This window comes from Leopardus geoffroyi, chromosome B2, assembly GCF_018350155.1.
Source record: "Leopardus geoffroyi isolate Oge1 chromosome B2, O.geoffroyi_Oge1_pat1.0, whole genome shotgun sequence".
NCBI lineage: Eukaryota > Metazoa > Chordata > Mammalia > Carnivora > Felidae > Leopardus > Leopardus geoffroyi.
In genome coordinates this window covers 139152154-139175606 of record NC_059332.1, presented here as the reverse complement: position 1 = coordinate 139175606, position 23453 = coordinate 139152154, and the positions used below count along the sequence as shown (strand labels likewise).

Genomic DNA, 23453 nt, shown 5'->3' with positions numbered 1-23453 from the left:
TGACAGCTCAGAACCTGCTTGGGATTCTCTGTGTCCCTCTCCTCCCGCCCCTCTCCTGCTTGTGCTCCCTCTCTTTCCCAAAATAAATAAAGGCGCATTAAAAAAAAAAAAAGAATTATTTTCCTGGATTCCAGGGATAGGGATATTCTCATCACTTTCTCTTCCCTTGTGCAGAACATTGTAAGTACTCCAATGTTTGTGAAGGAATGACTGAAACGAGAGAAAGAAACCAGAAAACAAATTACTCTTTTCTTGTTCTTCCGCAGACCAGACCAATTATAAGGGATTTACCCTGTAATACTAATGTTAGGGTGAAAGAGACCAGATTTTAAGACATCCCTTCACCATATGGACATATCTTGGTCTGAACATTTTGATTATTTTAGAGAAACATGAAAGAACTTTAAAAATAAATTTAATATAAGGTAATACAGTCTCTGAAGTTTAGAAATTGTCTTTTAATTTTTCTCACTCATAAATCTCTCTTGTCAATTCCATCGGAAGCTGTGCCAGGATATGAGTGGAGAGATTGTGGGGAATTAGGGCTAATTTAGAAGTCTTTGACTTTTGGAAATTGGCTGTAGTTAGAAGCAGCTGGGGGCTCAGCTTTTGAGGTCAGATAATCCAGCTGTCCCCCTTTACCACTTACAACTTTGTGACTTGAAGGAAGTTACTTATCTCTCTGCTCCCCAGTTATCTCCGAAATGTGGATAATAATAGAATCCACTTCATAGGCTTATGGGGGTTAAAGGAGATAACGTTCGTAAGGCCCTTGGTATCGTGTACCACACAGCATTTAATAGATCTTGACTTTTGTTGGAATATTTTAGTAATAGTAGTGTGTACACCATCTTAACCTCTAGTAAATAAGACATTCCAGAGCCGGTCTATGAGGAATTGCTCATTCTTTTGTCCACAAGCAGCAAAAGAATGCCTTTGTCACACTGTCAGAAAGCCGCTGTGCTGTGTGTAACCTGTAAGTGTGGTTTTTCACTGGTACACATCTCAGTTGCTCAGAAGTTTTGGCTGAGTCAGAACTCAAGTGATAAAAGCCTGTCTCTGATGGGGCACATCCAGAACCACAGTCTGGCTTTAACAACCAGCTTGACTCATCACCAACATGCCTTCTCTCTTTACTTCCCGCAGCTTTCTTCAGCAAAACTGTGTAGGAAAACAAAATCTGCGCATTGGCCCGTGTCCTGTTTGGCTGAATGACTTCTGCCTCTCATCCCCAGTTTCAAGTGGTACCCCCAAACTATTTCTGTGTCTCATGTGGTTAGAAGAAAAGGAATCATGTAGAACGGTACCCATTTTGAAAATTTTCATGAGAAGGAACTCTTTACATAAATATGAAATGAGTAGATTGTGTGTTGCCTTTGCAGAAGCTGAAAAAGACTGTCCTTGGATGCCTTTTCCAACTAATGCTGTGGTCGCCGGGAGAAACCGTGGGAGGGACACCAGGGCTGGAAGATGATCTTTAGGCCTGGCTTTCATCTGTTTTATGGAGTTGTGTCTGACTTTCAGCCATCTGGGCATGTGCAGTGTATCAGCCAAAGGGTCAGCACACACACCAACAGATGCTTAGCCAATATAGACACAGTGGTCGTGGATATTGTTTCTGGAAGAACTTTTGTGAATTGCCCTGATTGCCCATGAGTCTCAGTTCATTTATCTGTGACGTGGGACTGGGGTGGGACTGTGAATTTTACACACACATTTCACAGTGAATTTCCCAGCCCCTTTGGTGTCTCTCTTGTGTTTGTGCCTCTCCTCTGTTAGGGGAACCGTGTGAACGTATGGCTGTTCACCCATGTTAAATAAAAACCTACATAATCAGCAGTCCACACAATTCAACTACTACTTTTGCAAAAGCCCCAAGGAAAGAGATCATACTTTTCCCCCTTCTTTCTCTTTCTAGCAAAACTCAATTCTCTTCTGTACCCTGTGTCACAGCTGTATTTTGTACTAATTATCCCCCTCCCTGGAATTCTCACTACCCTGAACACCTAATGTTCACCCCCAACTGTGATTATACTCATCTGTTTATTTCCTAGGAAATAATCCATTGAGTTCCTAGGAAAAAATATAAGACAATCACGGTGGATTGACTGAATTGGCATTTTATAGTATTTGTGCTCATGGCAATGCCAGTGGGTGGACAAGCATTGCCCATGGGCATTCAGATCAGATAAGCAGTTAAAAAAAAAAGAAAGAAAGAAAGAAAAACCAAAGCAAACAACAACAATAAAACTGGAACCTGATCTTTGGAGTAAAGAATCAAATCAAGACCTTTCAAGCTTTGCTTCTCCATTTGCTCTTAGGGCATTTAAATAAATGGAAGAACATTGAAGCAAATCTTGTTTAGAGTAGTACATTTTACTTGGAAGTGCCTTTTTCAGACTTCTCAATGAAGGGATGCCACTGAAATGCCCCCTTAGAGTGTATTCAATGATGTGAATTGAATTCTAGACTTTAGACAACATAAAATACACATGTCGAGGTGTAAGATTTGGTTTGTGTGTTGGTTTTAACTAACAACGAGTTAATTTTAGCTAAGACTCTTCTCACACCCCTTACTTAGCACTTACTTTCAGATTCTTAAATCCTGAGAATGGATTCATCCTTCCAGATCCAATCGCTGGCGTGAGTCCCAAATTCATCCCTATGAGGCTTTCTTTGATCCTACTCTGGTCATAATTAATTGGTCTCTCCTGTTTTCTATAACATTGAATCATCCTGTTAGATGTTTGGCTCTCCAGATTGGATTATTAGCCCTTCTAAAGCAGAGTCTGTCTAACTCACATGGTAGGCAGTAGAGCAAATATTATTGAAGTAACTAGATGGAAAAATTAATGACTATAAAGTCAGAAAAAAATTAGGAAAAATTATTAACGTTTTCTGTAATGTAGAATTTCATTACATTGGCTCTCGTTCTAAAGGAAAACATTATACCAGGTGTCAGAACTCAATCGTGTTTATAGGAAGAATAAACCCAGGTTGTCAACAACAGCTTCTTTGGTTACAGGATTACAGGAACTACTGAGAACGTAAGCTCTCAGAAGTCTACAGAGGACTCATTTAAGACTCATACAGGCAGTTTCAAATTAGGCATAGAAAAATGAATAGTTGGAGAGTAGGGGCCAAAGAACGCTCCTATAAACTTAGGTAAGGCCAGGGACCATTCCGGTTTTATGACGTTTTGTCGAAGGAGAGTATTTTGGACCTGAGAAAGCCAAGTGTGTAAATAGGAAAGCTGTTGAGTAGACAGTGTATATTCCTAAGGGCCTTCATCTCGAGGGGGTGAGTGAAGCACTCCTGAGAACATTATTGCTGTGGTTTACAGACAACCAACACGGTTGCTATCATCTGAGACTGTGGGAGTGTGGTTTTACAGTAACGTCCTTCGCTCATGGTGACACTGGGCTCGCCTGGGTCTGTGGGGTTCTACTTTACTGCTCTATGAAAACAAACAGGAACTCTGCTCCCCCAGGAATCTACACTGAAAAGATAAGTAGCAGGAGATGTTCAACTATGATGCAGTTCAGCAAAGGAAAAAAAAATTAAAAGGAAGAAACATCAGATACTTAAATAAATAAATAAATAAATAAACAAGTCCTTTGCAAATCACAGTTAATGATGAGGATTACTGGGCCTCCTTTTGGTTGCATTTCCCCTGTGAATACATCTGGGCACTTTTTTCAAAAGCACTCTCGCAGAATTAACTGAAAATGTGGACTACACTCATTACATGGGAAATGGGATTGAATTCTATTCTTGGCAATGGAAAATCCTTGGGGCACGCAAATGGCAATGCTCTGCTTTTGTTTTTTTTTCCCTTGCATGGGGAGCCCTTGTCCTGAGCACCCCAGGAACCCCTGCCCTCCGCTCTGTGGGCCTTTCTTCTTCTTGCCCTTTTTACCTTTGGCCCCCGGCTCTGCTCTTTTGCCCTTTGTTTCCCTGATGCAGCTGCAATGGGAGAAAACACAGCACATTTATTTGGCAGTTAGGGAAATGAGCAACCCAATCCAGCCCATGCAGCTTCGTATATGTGGAGTCTCAACACAGTCTTCTGAACAGTGTGGGGAGATGAAAACGCGCTGGCAAGGAGGTAGGAGCAGAGGTGAGCAGTTACCTGATGGCTTCCCCAGAGTTCGGGGAAGAACCATTGTGGAGACTTTCCACTGCTTCTTTGTTTTCCATTTCATCGATTTCTGCTCTTTTATTTTCTCCGTCACTCCATTTCCTTTGGGTTTATTCTGGCTTGTTTTGTTCTTTAATGCTTATGTTAGGTTCATGCTGAAACAGTTCAAGTATTTCAGTCACTCAACACACGAAGAGTTTATGTGATCTTCATGCAGAGGCCACTGTGGATGCTCCAGGTTGGGCAACTCTCCGTGACAGCCTTCCTTTGACCAGTGACTCAAGGACTCAGGCTACTCTTATGTTATGGATTCTCCAACTTGGGGCGTTATCTGCCTGGTAGGTTGAGGTGCAGGACCTGTGAAAGTGAAGCTGCGTAAACCAACTTAGCCTAGAAATGATGATCACGGCCACCTTCGCTGCAAGTGAGGATGGGAAAGGGATATTGGTGAAGAGTAGTAGTTTCTGCCATGTTTCTTAAGTTGGGTACTTAGCTCATTAACATACAACTCCTAAAATACTAGTATTTAAGACTGCAAGTTTCCCTTGAAACATCACTTTTGCTGTATTTCACGAAGTTTGGCATGTAGTATTTTCATTATCATTTAGTTCATTAAATGATATTTAATTATCATTAAAAAACTAATTTTTAATTCCATTATGACTTGTTTTTCGGTCCATGCATCACTTTGAAGTCTATATGTTTTTATGACATTGGGATGGGGAAGGATCTCTTACATAAGACAACAAAAGGACCAACGATAAGAGAAAAGGTTGATAGATTCAACTACATTAAAGTTAAGAACTTCTGTTTATCAAAAAACACTGTAAAAGAAATAAAAAGAAGGCTACCGATTGAGAGAGGATACATTCTAAGGATTAGTATTAAGAATATGTAAATACTTCCTACAAGTTGGTTAGAGAGAGACCACTCAGTACAAAAATTAGCAAAAAACATTTTTTGGAGGATCCGTGGGATCTTATGTGTATTGCTGGTGAGATGTTAAGTTAGCATGTAAATATTCATACATCACATGACCCAGCCATTTCATTCCTGGGGACATCTTCTGGAGAATAAAATGGTTAACTACCTGAGAGGTAAATGCTAACATGTCAAAGACTGATCCCCTACAAGCTGATATTCCCAAAAAGGAAGGGGGCTCCTACAGAGCTCCATGGAAATCGGTTATGAACCATTATTTAGGACAATAAAATCTGATTCAATGCGAGGCTTAGATCCTATTTCCTTGCTATTGCAAGGGGAAGAACTGGTTGCTCCTGACTGTGAGTGGTAATGAGGCAAATCCTGCCGCTAGTTGGCAATATGTCAGCTGCAAACACAACCCCTAATCATGCCAGGGGAGGGCCCAGGCCTTTTTTAATCATGCAGCTTAAAAGCCCCACGATGTTTAGGGGCTCTCTTCTAGGCTCTGAGGTTGGCCTTTGTTAGACTTCGGTCTACTGCCCTAGATGCAACTGACAATAGGGACCTGCATTCCTTCCATGCTTTTCTGAGTGACCCCAACAAATGGTCTCAAGGGGCCCATTTGTGCCGCTTGGCCATTTGCTTTTGTTTGCACAATACAACCTAATGTCCATCCACAAAATAATGTGGACGTGGTGGTTTATTCGCACAATGGAATAATCTGCAGCAAGTGAAAAGGAATGAATTATAGCTCTTCACATCAAAGATGAACTTTATTAACATAATGTTGAATGGAAAAAGAAAGAATTCAACAAATAGGATAGGATAACAACAAATAACAACAAATAACAACAAATAACAAATAGGATAGGATAACAACAAATAGGATAACAGTCTTTATGACATTCTAAAACAGCTAAAACTGAAGAAAATATTATTTAGGCATGACATCTAAATGGAAAGTGAAAAGAAAGTAAATGAGTAACACCAAGCCCAGGGTGTTATCTCTGCTGGGGTGGTAAGAGCATGTTATGGGCTAAACTGTGTCCTCCACACTCCAAATATGTATGTTGAAGTCCTGAATCTCTGGCCCTCAGAATGCAATCATATTTGGGGATAAGGTATTTAAAGAAGTGATGAGGTCTTTAGGATGGGCTCTAATTCAGTATGACTGGTGTCCTTATAAGAGGAAATTTGGACACAGACGTGTGTGTGCCCAGAGGAAGGACCATGTGAAGGTACAGGGAGAAGATGGCCTCCTAGAAGCCAAGGAGAGAGGCCTTGGAAAAAACTGAACCCTGCTGACATCTTGACAGCAGACTTCCGGCGTCCCGGGATGTGAGAAAAAGAATGTCTGCTGTTTAAATCTGGTCTGTGCTACTTTGTTATGGCCGCCTGAGCAGACTCACACACAAAGGGCTGTGCAGCGTTATTGGCTACCATTTCAGGATGAGTCATGAAGAGACACAGTGGGTCCCTATGGATTGTGTCCTGCTCACTGGAGCGTCTCTGGAAAGATGCAAGAAGGAACAGTGAAGAGGGAATTTGTCTTCCGGCTCCTCCCAGCAACTTCGCCCGTCGGTCGGGGTCTGCCCATGGAAGTTAGAGTCCCTATACTTTCGTGTTGGGTCACTTAGCCTGTTTGGTGGCAGCTCAAGAAGCCAAAACCCATGCCAAGCGGTGTGGCCTTTCATCTGGGTCCACTTAAAGGAGGAGCTAGAAATCTGTATGTGCAGGTGGCCAGCTTGGTTATGTGGTGATGGTCCAGGGGATGCCCTGCCCTCGGAAATGGGTGCCCAGGTGAGTTGGGCAGGTGTGGGCAGGGGCTTGAGCAAGTGGCAGGGGTCTGAGACCGGGTTGTCCCGAGAGGGTGGGGGAGGTGCACAAAGCTTGTGGCAGGTCAGTAATATTCTAGCTCTTGGTTAGCATAGTGGGTGCAAAGGTATGTAATGGGTACATAGGTATTCATTTTATTATTTTTAAAATGAAATTTAAAAAAGTATGAGAAGGACAAGTATGGACCAACGATGATGATGTGATATAAAGAATCTGAGATCAAATTGTGAATAATTCAATTCCGTGTTCCTGAGTTTGTTTTTCTATGTAAAAGACAATAGTTGTTTTGTAATTCTGAGAACCTCTTATTCTTCCTACATCCAAGAAATTAGTGGACTATTTTGAAAAGCTAATTTAAACCTGTTTCAGGAAGACAAAGAATCAAATCCAACTATCGTAAAAATCCAACTATTGAGTCTGATTCGTTTTATTAATAAGCTATTTATTGTTCCAGATGTTAAAAAACAATGTACAATACATTTGATTACAGAAACGTTTCTCTTTAAATAAGGTCTAATAAAATAATTGAATACGTATGTTTCTAATTTTCAAGACTTGCAAATTTCTTATGTTTCATTAAAAGGAGAAGAATTGTTACATATGCACGTTCACATCCATTGTGAATGACTCATGTGGCTGCAACTTGCAGCCATGTGTGGTTATCAAGGACCCTGAACTTGACAAACATTCCTGCTTTCCTTAACATTCCTCTCCTATTGCCTCAATTAAATAATACACAAAAAAACCATCTTTCTTTAATTTTCTTTGTGGCAATGCCTAAATTATTTTATTAGTTATGCAAAGTTGTACACCCTGTGGTTGACTTTTTCTTTTCTTTTGTAATTTACTTTTCATTTGGAAAAGAGTGAAATGCTTGATGCATTGAGATGAAGGCTAAAAAAAATCAGCCATGCACAGTACTAGTCATGGTCACTGCAGGAAACAGATGACACCCTCAAAAGGGGTCATCAATGAGAGTCTGATGAATGGGTTATTTACAGAAGTGTCATCAGATGCAGAGATTTCCTGAGAGACAGTTGAAGCATCCCAGCATCAGCAGGAGGGACCATAAGTTAAAGGAGGGAGAGGCCCCTGGAATCCAGTGAGAATGAGGCAGGAGAGAGGAGGGGATGTTCACTGGAAGCCATGATGTTTGGTAGAAGATCACTGCCAATGCAGAGGAGGAAGGGAGGGAATGAGAGAGAGAGGGAGAGAGAGAGACAGAGACAGAGACAGAGAGAGACAGAGAGAACAATGTTTCCTGACCTTCCTCTCCTTCTGTCAGTACCTCTGGCCATTGGCAGGATACAACCAGAAGTCAGAGGGCAGGAGAACCTGGTTGATGGAGTGGTTCATGGAGGGCAGCTTTCTGTGGCCCAAAGCAGGGGTCTTTGGGAAGAAGCACCTTTGGGAGAGTGAGAGGCAGATGTGAAGGGACGATCAGAAAACATTTGACACACTTACAGGGCAATTGCTACAGTAGTAAACATATTTTTAATAATTCTTTTGAAATGGCACACAAATTACCTTGCCCTTCATGTTTTGATAATTGCCATATTCAAAGACTTTTTCATTCTTCCCTTTAAAATTTTAGCTTTCCATAACTTAGTTCCATTTCAAAAATGAGGAGCTACATAGGGGAAACTTGTCTTTGGATTTCAGGAGACCATTGTCATTTTTGACCCTAGGGACTGATGGGGGAAAGGGCGGTGGAGGGAATGTGTGCTCCTCATGAGGAGGGCAGAATGCTAAGAAGCATGCACACAAGCAGGGGAGGAGCAGAAAGAGAGAGGGAGAGAGAGAATCCCAAGCAGGCTCCCTGCTCTCAGTGCAGAGCCCAATGCAGGGCTCCATTTCATGGTTCGTGAGATCATGACCTGAGCCCAATCAAGAGTTGGACACTTAACCAACTGAGTCACCCAGAAGCCCCCTGTAATTCGTAAGTGCTTTAAGATTGCCTTTTAGTGGGAGGTTTCAAGACTGTTAATCTGTAATGTAGAAAGCTATCTTTAGCTAATAATGCATGATCTCACACGCATTATCTCACGTACATGTGGAATCTTAAAAAAATAAATAAAAGCAAAATACTAGCTCATAGATCCAGAGATCAGATGGGTGGCTGCCAGTGGCAGGGATGGAGAGTGGGCGAGATGGGTGAGGGGGGATCAGAAAGAACAAACTTCCAGTTACAAAATAAATCAATCCTGGGGATGTAATGTATGACATTATAATAATAATTAGTACTTGCATATTTGGAAGCTGCTAAGAGGGTAGACCTTCAAAGTTTTCATTACAAGGAAAAAAATTGTAATTGTGCGTGGTGATGAATGTTAACTAGCTTTACTGTGGTAATGATTTCATAATATATACAAATGAATCATTATGTTGTACACCTGAAACTAATAGAATGTTTGCTATATGTAAGTTATCCCCAACTAAAGAAAGAAAGATGTCTTTAGGAAACTTAGATATTTCAAAATGAAATAGACAAAGTGCTCTGCTTCATAAACCTAGCTGCTTTTTCACTGTGCCTTTTCAAAGAATTCTCAGTGGTTTCAGTGATAGATAATAGAAGGAGAAGGAAAGTTGATACATATAAATAGGATAAAAAAAAATTGAGTGAGTCCTTAGCTTGGATGGAGCAAGATTACTTTTTTCTTCCCTGGGGAAAAGAAGGAAGCTCCTAGGGTGGATGTTAACTCAAAGAGTCCATTCAAAAAAGCCGTTGGCTCCCTTACTCCTACGCATCTTTCTTGGGAAGGTTATGGCCCTCTGTCACCAGGATTCCTGACTCTCCAGGCTGTGGTGGAGCCCTGGACACCCTCTTTCTGCATAAATCACCGGGGGCTGAGATTTGCTTCCTGTAACACCAGCAGGACGAAAGGGTCTAAAATCTGAGAGTAATGCCTGAGCAGACCCACAGCACATGTTGAATGGATGTGGAGAATATTTAGGTGGAATGAGGCTCCAAACATATAAGATTTGGAGGGAGAAACATTCCTAGAGCCAGATGCTTCCTGGAGAGTCCTCTCCGGGTGTGCTCTTCCCAGGAAAGTAGGGGGTGTAGGGTAGAAGGGAAAAAGTAAGGAAGAGGTTTCCAAACCGAATCTCTGTATCACTGGATTTTATGTCTTATTACAAACTGATAAAGAGGAGGGGACATCCTGAAAACCTACACCGAGTCTAAGAGGTTCCCCTCACTGAGCAAAGATCTGTTAGCTCCAGGAGGGTGAGGTCTTAGTTTTCCTGATAGTCCCTAGAATCTAGAAACATGTCTGGCATATTCCGGTGATGGATTCTCTTGTAAGTGTCTCTTGAATTTGATTATTCAGGAGGAAGAGAGAGCTTAGAAAACATTCCTTGGTCATATTGATGCACCTTGAAGAATCCTCCTCCTTCTTTAGGAGTTTGGCAGCTAAACAAAGTTTTATATAAATATTTTTAAGCCACTGCCTTGTTGAACTTCGCCAGATTTCTGGCTTGCTAACCTCGCAATGACAAGGCTGACGTTGTTTTATAATTAGACTTATGGCTGTCTACCTCCTTAGAAGATTATAAGGAAATTCCAGAAACTCTGTGGGTGCTACCATATCAAGCATTCCAGAGAGCAAAGCAAAACAAAACAAAACAAAGCGTAGTCTGCCATTATTCTATGATGACAGTTACTGTCAGAAGCAGAAGGGTAAGAACATTTTTCATTGAGTGGAACTTATTATTCGGTGGAAAATTACTGAACCAAAAGACTCTCCGGAGGAATACTGAGGAGCATTTGAGTAACAACTTTCTGCCATGACCCCTTGTTTTTCTCTGCTCTGTGGCTCCTTACTCTTTAATCATGAAATGTGATTTCATTTTTGGAATCTCAAAAAAGATGTAAGGCAATAAGCCACAAAGCTATGACATTTCTTGCAAAAATGTGCACAGGAAAGGTAAAAGCTTCCTTTCTGCTTTTTACTCAACACACTGGAGTAGTTCACAAACTAACAAGCGTCAGGCTTTGCGGATCTTGGCTCTACACCTCTTTCCAAGGAAAAATATTTGCCAGGTATAGGACTCAGCCTGCAGGAAGACCTCCACCGATCTCCTTCATCAAGTGTGTCATTTCCCCATCATCCCCCTGTGTAATTTCCTCACACACTGAACAGAGAGGACGTGGGATACCAATGGTGATACTATGGAAATGACGGCGTGTGACTTCTGAGGTAGGTCATAGAGGATGTTGATGCTTCCACCTTGCTCTCTCCTGGACCACTAAATATGGGGGAATCCAGTTGCCATGTTGGAAGGGCACTTAAACAGTTCTATGGAGAGGACCATGTGCTGAGAAACTGAAGTTTCCTGAAGCACAAATGACCAGTCCCAGATGCCATCCCAACAGTAACCTCACCTGAGATCCCTAGTCACCCAACGGACTCTCCCCAAATTTCCTTCTTTTTTAAGATTTTATTTTTTCAAGTAATCTGTACACCTAATGTGTGACTTGAACTCACAACCCTGAGATCAAGAGTCACACACTCCACCGACTGAGCCAGCCAGGCACCCCCATCCCCAAACTTCTGATTAACAGACACTGGGTGGGAAAATAAACGTTTATTGCTTTTCCAAACTGTTAAATTTTAGAGGCTTTGTTATACAGCGACAGATACCTATTATACCAAGTGATGAGTATTAACCTGGAATTAGAATTAGCCATTATGAATGGTCAGAATAGACGCACATATTCAGATAATAAATAGTTTCTGCAGTGTATAATTTCTGCTAGGATTTAGGAGGTCAAGGGGATGCAAGGAGCTTGAGTTTGGGGAGGCTGATTTACCAGCGGGGCATGGGTTAGAGTGGGGCGTGAATGATGAAGGATGAGATACACAATGGGGTAGGGAGAGAAATGTTTGCCTTTAAAATTCCTACAACCTTAGTAATGACTAGGTCTCCGAAGGTAGATCTAGATAATCAAAGGCTAATCCTTGAAGAGTAAAAATAGACATTCATCCGAAAAACACAGATGTTGAAAGGTAGGCTGTCAAGGTTGAACTCTGTTGGGACCGTCACTCATCACATGCCTACTCACAGTAGAGACTGACCTTGCATTCCTGAAGTGCTTAGAAAACAAATCTCAACCCCTTGAAGACAGAATTTCAGGTAACCACTACCAACTATTTGAAACGGTCATAGGTGATAAAACTCTTAAGGGGTAGGGGCCCCTGAAATAGGATTTGCTATCATCCTACCTTAGAATATAACAAGGAAGGGAGATACTGTCTCAAGGCCGGAGGCAAGAACCATGAACCGCAGTTCCACTCACAGCAGCTTGGGCTACTGGGTCCCAGGGAGAGCCCTGGTGCTACAGCACAGCTCGTTCCTGCACTAATCACGGTGAAGATGTTTTACAAAGCACTGTCGGATTTGTGAGAATGTGTGGGACCTGCCAACAGTGAGCTGAGAATGATGAGTGGAAAAAGGACAGGCAAGTGTTCCCAGGACAAATTCACACTTCAGCCCTGGGATGCGGAGCCTAAGCCTCATCCCTACAATGCAGGCTCACCTGTTAGGACTAAAGGAAGCCAGAGTGGCCCCCGTGATCACCTAACTCTCAGCAAATGCAAACACACATCTTCTTCAGAAGAGGCTTCGGGGAGAGGAAGGAACTGGGGGAAGCAGCAACACCCAGGAAGCTTCAAGTCTATTGTCATATTCTGGTTCTTAAGGCTGCAGGCTGGGTCGTGCTTGTATTTACATGTGTATGTAGCACTTTTATTTAAACCAAATATAGATACACAACTAAACAACACTGTCTGCCTTCTTTACCTGTCCCCAGAAAACAGATTGAGGGGTTCAGGCAGGTGAGATCAGGTGTAGGAGTTGAGTTATCTGGTTCATCTTGCTAACCTGTTGAGCTGTCCTGACCACTTCTGCTTCAGAGAAAATTAGGACCCGAGGGTCTGGGTGGGGGGGGGGGGGAGCAAAAATGCATATGACAGGTCTCCCTAACTGAAAGTAAAGATCTGGAAAACGTCTGGGGCAGAAAAAAAGTTGTAGTTGTGAGATCCACTTGAATGGAAAAATGGAGTTGGGGAATGAAGGAAGCCTTTATTAGTAATAAGAGGTAATGTGCTGTTCATTCCTTCTACTACCGCTACCTGATAGGTAAGGACCTCCCGTGCCCCCTCCCCTGACAGTTTTCAGGAGAGGTGGTGTATTTGATTTGTTCTGTTGCGTGACAAGAGGTAGTAATAGTAAGAAGAAGGCTGTTTGTTCCTCCACACTACATTATCCATTTAAATACATGTTCTGATTTTATGATTCAGCCTCTACAGATCTGAGTTCCTAGTACTTTATGCTTTTGGACTTGTCCTTTCTCATGGATGCTGCTGGAGTACAGCTCTGAGACCAGGATTTTTACGTCACCTTTTTCTTCATCTTTCTAGAAATTGTCTTTTAGTTTCCTACCTTGCTAATGAGAATGCAAATGGCACAAACCCTACTGAGCACAATTTGGCAATGTTTAGCACCTTCATGTCTCCGGTTACCCTTTGATCCAGCAATCACGCTTCCAGGGATTTTTTTCCCCCAGGTTTAAACATGTTTAATTCCACTATAGGAACGTACACACGCTTTTAGGAATTCATCCCCAAGTTACAACTGGCGAAAATACAAAATGCAACAAATATGCACAATGGCATCCATTGCGGCGTTACTTATGATAGCAGGTAATGGCACGAGGAATATTAATGTGCACCGGTAGGGGACTGGCTGAACACACTAAGGGGCATCCACATAATGGGAAGCTACCAGGCAGTAAGGGGTGATGAAGCTCTGTATACTGCTGGGGCATCATCCCCCGACACAGTACGTCTCCTGATATATTAAGCACGTGGAAACAAGGTATGCCCGCCCCCTTTCCTCTTCACCTTTCTTTGGTGGGCAGATTCCGACTCATCCTTAAAACAGTCCAAACAACTGCCTTCTCAGAGAAAAGCGCTCCTTTCCATTCATCCTCAAGATGGATCAGGTGCCCTTCCCCTCTGCTATCAAAATAACACTGTGCACTCCCTTGTCACCGTACTCCCTGAATTGTGCCACAACATAATCTCTGCATCTGTCCGCCGGTCCATGTGGGTACCTCTTTGAGAAAAGGGCCCTCAACTGGTTCATAACACACCCAGTGATGGATGAATCCTAGCTGAGTGAAGGAATGACTACACGGAGAACACCAACAAAGGAGTTTGAACTTTAGGTGAGGTATCGAGGACCTGGAAAAGGATTTTTTTTTTTTTAAAAAGACATTGAGGAGCGCTTGGGTGGCTCAGTCGGTTAGGCGTCTGACTTTGGCTCAGGTCATGATCTCACGGTTCGTGGGTTCGAGTCCCACATCTGGCTCTGCACTGACAGCTCGGAGCCTGGAGCTTGCTTCGGATTCTGTGTCTCCTTCTCTCTCTCCGCCCCTCCACTGCTCATGCTCTCTGGCTCAAAAATAAATAATAAAACATTTTAAAAAATTTTAAAAAGACATTGATTTCAACTTACTTTTGAAAGATAAGACAGTATTTATTGATTGCCACAAAGATACAAAGGTACAAGTGCAGGGGAGAGAGTTGTCCAGTCAACAGTCCATTTGGTGGAGGAGGGGGAGGCTTCTCAGAGGAGGTGTTACCGGAGGTGAGACTTGAGGATTCATTCATAACAGAATTTACCAAATACTATTTGATAGGCACTGTGATACAGACCAAGAGTATAAGATAAACAGGTTTCTGATTTGGGAATCAGACAGCGGGAGTGGAGAAGACATTCTAAGACAGGAAATGACTCTGTGGATACCCTGGGCTGCGAGACAGTAGGCTTTCAGGTTGGTTACTGAGCATAGAAGGATAATACATGCAGCATGTCCCATGTGAGCTTAGACTGAAGGGACAAATGCTACGTATCCCTTGTTTTGAGATTGAAAACTGGCATGAGAATGGCAACTACACTCCAAGTACAGTGAGCTTGCTATGGGAGAAGGTGCTTGCTATGGGAAACACCCAGAATTTTAGAAATCTTTGAATTGCAGTATAATCACCATGGAGCAGTTACTGAAGTCTTCTTTATATGTGAAATAATGATGATGATCCCTCAGAAAAAAGGCATTAATTCTGAGTTTAATAATACATACGTTAACCTGGCTAAAGGCAGGATGATACCAAGACCATTCTTTTCGTTTTGGGGGGGACACGTGTCAATAAAAGGTAAGCAGAAGGCGATGTTGCCTTGGGAACTCACATAAAAGCATGCATATTAGTGCTTTGAGCAGAGAGAGGTCAAAACCCTGGAATTCATGTTCCCATTTTAAAATAGAGTAGATAGTCTTCGCTTTGCATGACAGTGCAGGACCGTTAGTATGACCATATAAGCTGACACTTCTTATAATCAATGGGAAAAGTTCTTATTCTTCTGTGAACTTGGAAAAATTTTGTCAAAACATCAAATACTTTCTGTCAGCTATAAATATATAGGGAAACTTAAAAAATAGTAAAACTGATATATATTTAATACTATATAATTTAGAACATTATAAACACTGAGAATTAAAGTGTTTTACTTCTTTGCAAAGCACTTATCGAAGGCGCCTGGGTGGCTCAGTTGGTTGAGCGTTGGATCTTGGTTTTGGCTCAGGTCATGATCTCCTGGTTCGTGGGACTGAGTCCCATGTTGGGCTCCATGCTGACAGCTTGGAGCCTGCTTGGGATTCTCTCTCTCCCTCTCTCTCTGCTCCTTCCCTGTGTGCGCACTCTCTCTCTCTTTCTCAAAGTAAATAAATAAACACTTAAACTTATCAAGAATAACTTGTACAGTGCTTGCCTTCTTTGAATCTTTCCTATATCTTGAAGAATTTTCATGCTTCTTTCCTAAGTTTGAATTAGCTTCCGACATTTTATCCTTTGTGCTTTAATGAAAAGCATCTCTGAGAGTTCTTTAACGCAATTTAATTTATTTATTTAGCCCACACCACTTCTTTTAGGACGTCTTCGTGTTTTTTTGTCACAACTGTCGTCCTCACTTATGTGACTGACTTCACCTCATTAACTCTTTGTCTGCCTATCAATAGTCTCAGGACGAGAGCAGTGTCCACATTCCCATGGTTGGCTGTTTCTTCTAGAACTCCACTCACACTTATTTGACTGGAAATTTACTTCAGCCTTATTACTTTTTGTTTCTTTGCTTCCCTTTTGTTTTGATGCTTTTGATTATCGCTTTCTGTGCGCACCGTGCTGGCTGTGAGTGAACTGAATGACAGATGCAGTGATCGATCACCAACAGACATGGAAAAAGGGGTGCGATTGGTCACTGATCATGAGATGCACCCGTTATTATGTAGTGATTAGGGGACGGAGAAGCTACCAACAGCTTGGGCTTCGTGCAATTTCTCCCAGTTAACATCCTTCGGTAACTGCAATGTGCACCATGTTATTGCACAATGGGGGTCATTTAAGCCATAATACCTGAAATTCATGCATAATGGAAACTTACAAAGTGTGCACTACTTGTATGTGAGGACAATATCCAGATGGATTTTTATATCTTAATTTCTGTGATGACAATCTTACAATAAAGCCACCTACATATTATCATCCTAATACATTTTTAAGTTTATGTACAAAAGCTACCATTGCTGATTGAGTTAATCCCGGATATAATTTCTCCCCAACCTTTTTCCTTCTCTGGGTCAAATATGATCCTAACAACATTTGTCTTCCAGCATTCTTCATTTCAAAAACAGGTGAAACTTACTGATGTGATCTTGAATTCCATATTGACCTTATTGTTATGTTAACTGATCCCTCAATGCACTTTCTGCCAGTCATGGCCTTTTTTCCCCAAAATTAATTGATTAATTAAATATAATTCTTGTCAAGTTAGCTAACATACAGCGTATACAGTGTGCTCTTTGTTTTGGGGGTCGATTCCCATGATTCATCGCTTACATACAACACCCAGTGCTCGTTCCAACACGAGCCCTCCTCAATCGATGCCCATCACCCATTTCCCCCCTCCCCTGTGTGCTCTGCCCGCCCCCCCCCCATCAACCCTCAGTTCATTCTCCTCTTAGTTTGGACTCAGTCTTTCAAACAGAGCTAGGGATTTCCCCCCTTCATCTTCCTTCTCCCAGTTTCTGTGAGAAGCTCTCTGTAAACTCCTGTCAGGGGTGGGATGTACAGATTCCAGAGAGAGAGATGCTGGGACCACCCTGTAGGAGGGCTGTTTGACATTCATTGCACAGACCTGGGGAGCTACTCTCCCTGTGGTGGGACCAGAAGTTCTGCCTCAGGCTCCTTGGTGATGCTCAGGGTGTGTTTCGTGAGTTTAGCACTGGTTCCTTCCTTGCTGTGTGGAAGAACATTAAAGCAGTGAGCCCAAGCGTCACACAAGGCTGAGAGCAGTGAGCCTTCACGCAGAGGCTCTGGTGTTATTTTCCCCTTAAATGCAGAACTTAGAGCAATAGTCACATCTTAAGAAAAAAAAAGAAAAGAAAAAAGGGAAAAGGCGGGGTTAGATTGTCTTATTGCGAGGATGTTGATAATAAAAGGAGAAATTTGTTCTAAGGGAGATTTCATTATAGAACTTGCTGACAATTAACTGGGGAGTTGTCTCAGTCCTGGGTGTTTTCTGGGTGTTGTCCTTGCAGAGAGGAGAGCCCCTCCAGCCTTCCAGTCTCTTCGGGGTCCATGTTTCTCCTGTTCCTCTGCCCTCTTGGCTGGTGCAGCCTGGGGCCGAAAGCCGGATGGTTTGGCTCGGAGTCTCAAAATATTTTTACTGTTTATTATTAACATGTAAAAGTCTTCTCCTCTTCACTTGGGTCTGCAAAATTTTAAATCAGAAATGTCATGTCCAAAAAAAAAAAAAAAAGAAAGAAAAAAAAACCACAACAAAACCTCAGCTACACTTTAGCTCACTTCAATTTTGGCTGCTACGTGCATTTCCTGGCTTCTTGGCAACCCACAAAATGGACATATTTGAGGCAGTAACAGCATAATCATTGAGAGGTCATGGGTGAATATTTTAGGTTTCAGAAATTTCCTGAAATTTCCAGAAATTTCCTGAGTTGCTAGCTATGTGTGAACAAAATTGAAAGCTGGCATTTTGCCAAGAATTATAACCCAACTATACCACATATTATTATAAATATTTTAAAAATCTCTAAATATAGACTCAAGCAGGAGAAAGGCAAAAGGCAAAAGATAATGGACCGTGCCTGTGCACCAGAGAAAATGAACCACGAGGCTATTCTGACAGGATGCCCCTCAGTGTAGTCAGTAAGGGGGGAGGTAGCTCCCTCCATTGGATACTCGCAAGAAGCTTAGAGAGGCTGCTCGTGTAACTACTTTTTTTCAAGAGTCACAATTCCCATCTTGAGGAGCAGAGTGAAGGCAAAAGAAATGCAGATAAGATTAAATGTCCTTACAACTTGCAGCCCATTGGCAAATACCTGAGATGGGCAGAATGGGACATTTCTCGAAGGACCCAGGACTGCCATAATGTTAATGCTTTGCTAGAGGCAAAAAACAACGTTGGCTTTACAATAGCCAGACCTCCAGGATCCTGTAAATCTTTTGTAATGTATGAAAATCCCTTTGGAAACCTCCTGTATCCCTACCCCCTTCCCCAACTTAAAAGTATATAATCAACTCCTCACAACCCCGGTGCAGCTCCTTCTGCCCATGGGTCCTGTCCCCGGGCTTTAATAAAAACACTTTGTTTTGCACTAGGAATGCCTCAAGAATTCTTTCCTGACCTTTTGTTCGCATCGAATCTTACCACTTTAAATGTCAGAATAAGTATTCAATGTAAACTAGGCATTAAAATATGGTGTCAGAATTATTTAAAGTTTTCTAAACAGGACCCCTAAGCCTATCTTAAGAAACAATTGTTACATTCGTTTTGTTTTATTTTTAAGATAGGCAGACCCCCACATGCAGTGTTTTATTGGATGTGTCTAGAGTCTTGGAAGCCCGACTACCCCACCTTCTCCTACAAATGGACCTTGAGAGCTTGTTTCAAGGTTCTAATGGGAGAGCGCAGCAACTCATATACCCTTGACCAAAGAAGATCCTCCCCTATCTGGAAACGTCGTCCTCTTGTACAGAGCGCCCAGCTTGGGGACGGATGCACGTGGCCGGGTGAGGGAGGAAGGGGACCCCCACAGGGCTAGCCAGATTAGCTGAGTGAACCCTGGCAATCAGTGGGGTGACAAATGTTGCGGGCAGATTGCCCTCGCATCTGGCACATCAGTTTTATAACTGAGCTCCAAAGACTTATTTATATTTGATGCCAGTGCACATAAGGAATAAAAAACAGAAAGGAAATAGTCAGAAATCTACACAGCAAATACAGGGCTTATTTTTCAGTTCCTCATCACTCCTTTCGTCACAAATTGCTACAAATCTTAGCTCATGTATTCCTAGTATAAGAGTCAATTCTAGAAGACCTGGCTACAGTTTTGGCTCTGCTCCAAATTCTATGAATTTAATCAAGATGCTTAGTCTTTGGTTGTATTTCTCTGTTAATAATGCACCGTCTTTATCAATTCCTTAGTTGCTCCAGACCCACTTAAAAAAAAAAAAGATTTTTTTTTTTTTTTGAATTAGGCTCCACGTCCAACGTGGGGCTTGAACTCACAACCTTGAGATCAAGAGTTGCGTGCTTTACCACTGAAATAGCCAGGCACCTCCCTCGTTGCTCTAGCCCCATTTCAATAGCTGTGATGTGGCTAGTGGCTACCATACTGGATGGCGCAAATCATAAAACATTTCCATCCTTGTGGGAAGTTGTATGGATAGTGCTGGGTCTAGGTGTAGACTTATCTTTAAGTGTAGCTGCATTCTGGGAGTTTTATTTCTTTCTGCCTCTGACCTATTTTTCTATTATGTCGGCTCGTTCTCAGTCCAGCAAGGTGGTCTTCGAAGCTCTAACCTTGCATTTTGACAAATTTAAGTTCAGCATGAAAGAGAATCTTGTCTTGATAGCTCCTGTACAAATGCTGGTATCTCTCTGATTGGACCAGCTCAGAACAGGTGGAATCTTCTGATTGGCTTAGGGCCAGTCACATGCTCTAGCCCTGGACCCTGGAGCATCAGCTGAGCACAGACTAGCAGAAAACATGAAACAAGCTGACAAAAGAGCAGATACAGCAGTTTTGACAAGCAAATACACAATGTTAAAGTATTTTTTTTTTAACGTTTATTTACTTTTGAGACAGAGAGAGACAGAGCATGAACGAGGGAGGGTCAGAGAGAGAGGGAGGGTCAGAGAGAGAGGGAGACACAGAATCCGAAACAGGCCCCAGGCTCTGAGCTGTCAGCACAGAGCCCGACACAGGGCTCGAACTCACGGACCGCGAGATCATGACCTGAGCCGAAGTCGGACGCTTAGCCGACTGAGCCACCCAGGCGCCCCAAAGTATATTTTTATAAAGTACCAAACTATACGCTATAAACACCGACAAAAAAAACATCAAAAATGAAATTAGAAACAGGTGTAAGAATTAAAGAAAAACGTAGGCAAAGATTTTAGTTGTGCAGACAAAATAAAACAGGAAATAACAATATTAATTTCAGATGAGATACATTTCAAGGCAAAAGCAGAGATGAACTGTCATTTGTCATTTACCATTAACGTTCCTTAAAATTTTTTTTTTATTATTGAAGCATGGTTGACATGCAATATTATATTAGTTTCACGTGCACAACACAGTGGGTCGACAATTGTGTGCATTACTCAGTGCTCCCCATAAGCATAGTCACCATCTGTCACCATACATTACTACAATAGTATTGACTATATTCCCTGTGCTGTATTCTTCATCTTTGTGACTTCTTTATTGTATAACTGCAAGTTTGTTCCTTTTAATCCCCATTCACTTATTTCGCCCATCCCTCTTCCTCTCCCTTCTGGCAACCACCTGTTTTGTTTTGTTTTGAAATTTAGATCCCACATTTAAGTGAAATCATATGGTATTTGTCTTTCTCTGACTGACTTATGCCCTTCAGGTTAATCCACATTGCCTCAAATGGCAAGATCTCATTCTTTTTCATGACTGAATAAAACTCTATGGTATATGTTGACCACATCTCCTTTATCCATTTACCTATCGATGGACACCTGGGCTGCTTCCATATCTTGGCCTTCGCTGCAATAAACGTAAGGGTGCATGTATCTTTTCAAGTTAGTGTTCTCGTTTTCCTTGGGTAAATACCCCATAATGGAATTACTTGATCATATGGTGTTTCTATTTTTAATTTTTGAGGGACCTCTACACTGTTTTCCATGGTGGTTGCATCAATTTTCATTCCCGCCAACAATGCATGAGGGTCCCCTTTCTCCACATCCTCACCAACACTTGTTGTTTCTTATCTTTTTCATACTAGCCATTCTGACAGGTATGAGGTGATATATCATTGTTGTTTTGATTTGCATTTCCCTGGAGTGTCATTTTAGGTAAAAGGTACAATCTACCTTTAATAGATGCAATAGTGAAAGGCGTAATAGTCAAAAACCTGTATATGCTCAGGTACCTGAACTTAGAACATAGGAAACAACTTCTACTGGAAATATAAAAAGAAACTGGCAAATATCCAAATGCCATAGAAATGAACAAACTTCCCCCAGTTTTTGACAGATCATGTATATGAATTAGACAAGGGTTTAGTTACCAGCAGTGACAAATTTCAAAATTGAATCAATAGATATAAATTATTTACAATACAGAGAATTGACCTTTTATTAAAGTGTTTAAGATACACAGTAATTACTCATACAGTTGGACAATGAGAATTATAAATCTATTTTACAAGGAATAAATTACACAGTCTACCTTCTCTTACTATTTTGTAATAAAATTAGAAATGCACAGCAAAAACAACACCAAAAAATGCTCAAATGCTCCAAAATTAAAAGCGAACGTATAAAACACACCATCCTTAACGACTCTCATGTTTAATAGTATTTTTAGCTCATCCTTTTGTTCTCAAGGAACAGAGACTCCTGGAATTTATCTCAGAAAAAAAAGGGGGTATTTGCTAAGCTACATGAACTAGAACAGGAGCAGAAATGCCACCTGAATACAGCTCTCTGTTTCTCTCTGTTAAGGGCCAGCGATGACTTCCCCTCTTCTTTCCTCCCACCCCTGACCTCAACCCCTGATACAGGTTCAGAAAATAGTAGTCAGGTTAATGTCAATGTACCATGTGGTTTCTTTCTTTTTTTTTTAAATTTTTTAAAAAAATGTTTACTATTTTTGAGAGAGAGAGAGAAAGAGAGCAAGCAGGGGAGGGACAGAGAGACAGGGAGACACAGAATCAGAAGCAGGCCCCAGGCTCTGAGCTGTCAGTACAGAGCCTGACACGGGGCTCGAGTTCACGGACCGCGAGATCATGACCTGAGCCGGAGTCGGCTGCCCAACCGACTGAACCACCCAGGAGCCCCACCGTGTGTTGGGTTTCTTATCTCAAATGAACACCAACATCTGCTTTCAGGGTTTTGTATGTGACGTGGGTAGGATAAGTCAGCACCCCTGTGGCCAGGATACCCCAAAGCAGGGACAAAGTGGAGTTTCTGTGCCGGCAAGGATTGGCCTGACCCTGGACAGTGGAGAATGTGACACAGTAGGAGCCCGCCCTCTCAGCAGCGACAGGCTGGTCACCGCTGCGCCCAGAGAAACAAGCATATCATTTTGTTCTAACTTCTACCGCAGGGAGGCATTCAGACATACCCATTATAGATGGTTAAATTGTAAAAATAAGTATTAATTCTTAAAGGCGTAGCTTGAGTTTACTTTGAAAATAACCTTCCAGTGTATCATGTTCCCTTTCATGTCAAGTAAACAAGGTATTACTGTGTTTTGCAAGGCTGAATATGGAATGGAAAGTAGGAGTTAAAAATAATTTCTATGCTGCAGCTCGCAAGTATTTTTACTTCATTTTTTCCCATTGGGATATAAAAATCCTGCAAGCCACCATTCTAAACGGTGCCTCACTGGGCCAATGAAGGTGTGAAGTGTATTTCATGGCCTCCCTTGTGCCTCCACCGCTTGCGACGGGAAGAATGAACGAGAGGCGACTGTGTCCGTGTGCTTGCTCGTTTCAATGACAACATTGGCCACTTGGTGGCAGTGATCAGTTTTGTCCAGGCTGAGGAGTCAGTCACAAAGTCGTGTGATTTATCTCCTCAATCTTAGAAAGGTAATGTTACCAATATGTGGCATCCACTCATGTGAATTACACATGAACTGACTGACCAGAGGAATGGGCTTCCTTACAAAACAGGGGAAACCCAATCAAAATCATCCCCCACAAAGAAGGATGTAGCAGATCTTAGATTCTAGGATCTGTTTTTTGGACCATTTTATTTTTCCAGATCAACATACCTATTATCACTAGCTCTGTTTCATAAGTATTTCAGCAAATATTTCTCAAGGTCTGTGTGCAGCCCCTGGGGAGTGATACATCTGCATGTTTGAGAACTCAGAATTATGGAGGACAGCTTTAGGGAGGTCCACTGGGAGGTCAGGAGTCTGGCCGGA

General features: G+C 42.0%; 1 long non-coding RNA gene across 1 annotated transcript; it reads right to left on the bottom strand.

Annotated features, from left to right (window-relative positions):
- Window positions 1-1755: 1755 nt before the first annotated feature.
- On the bottom strand, window positions 1756-18787 carry LOC123609198. Its single transcript, XR_006717666.1, has 5 exons — window positions 18777-18787; window positions 12485-12488; window positions 11392-11395; window positions 9721-9725; window positions 1756-1857 (listed from the first exon to the last, which is right to left on the bottom strand). It is a non-coding gene; the product is annotated as an uncharacterized LOC123609198 (long non-coding RNA).
- Window positions 18788-23453: the final 4666 nt, after the last annotated feature.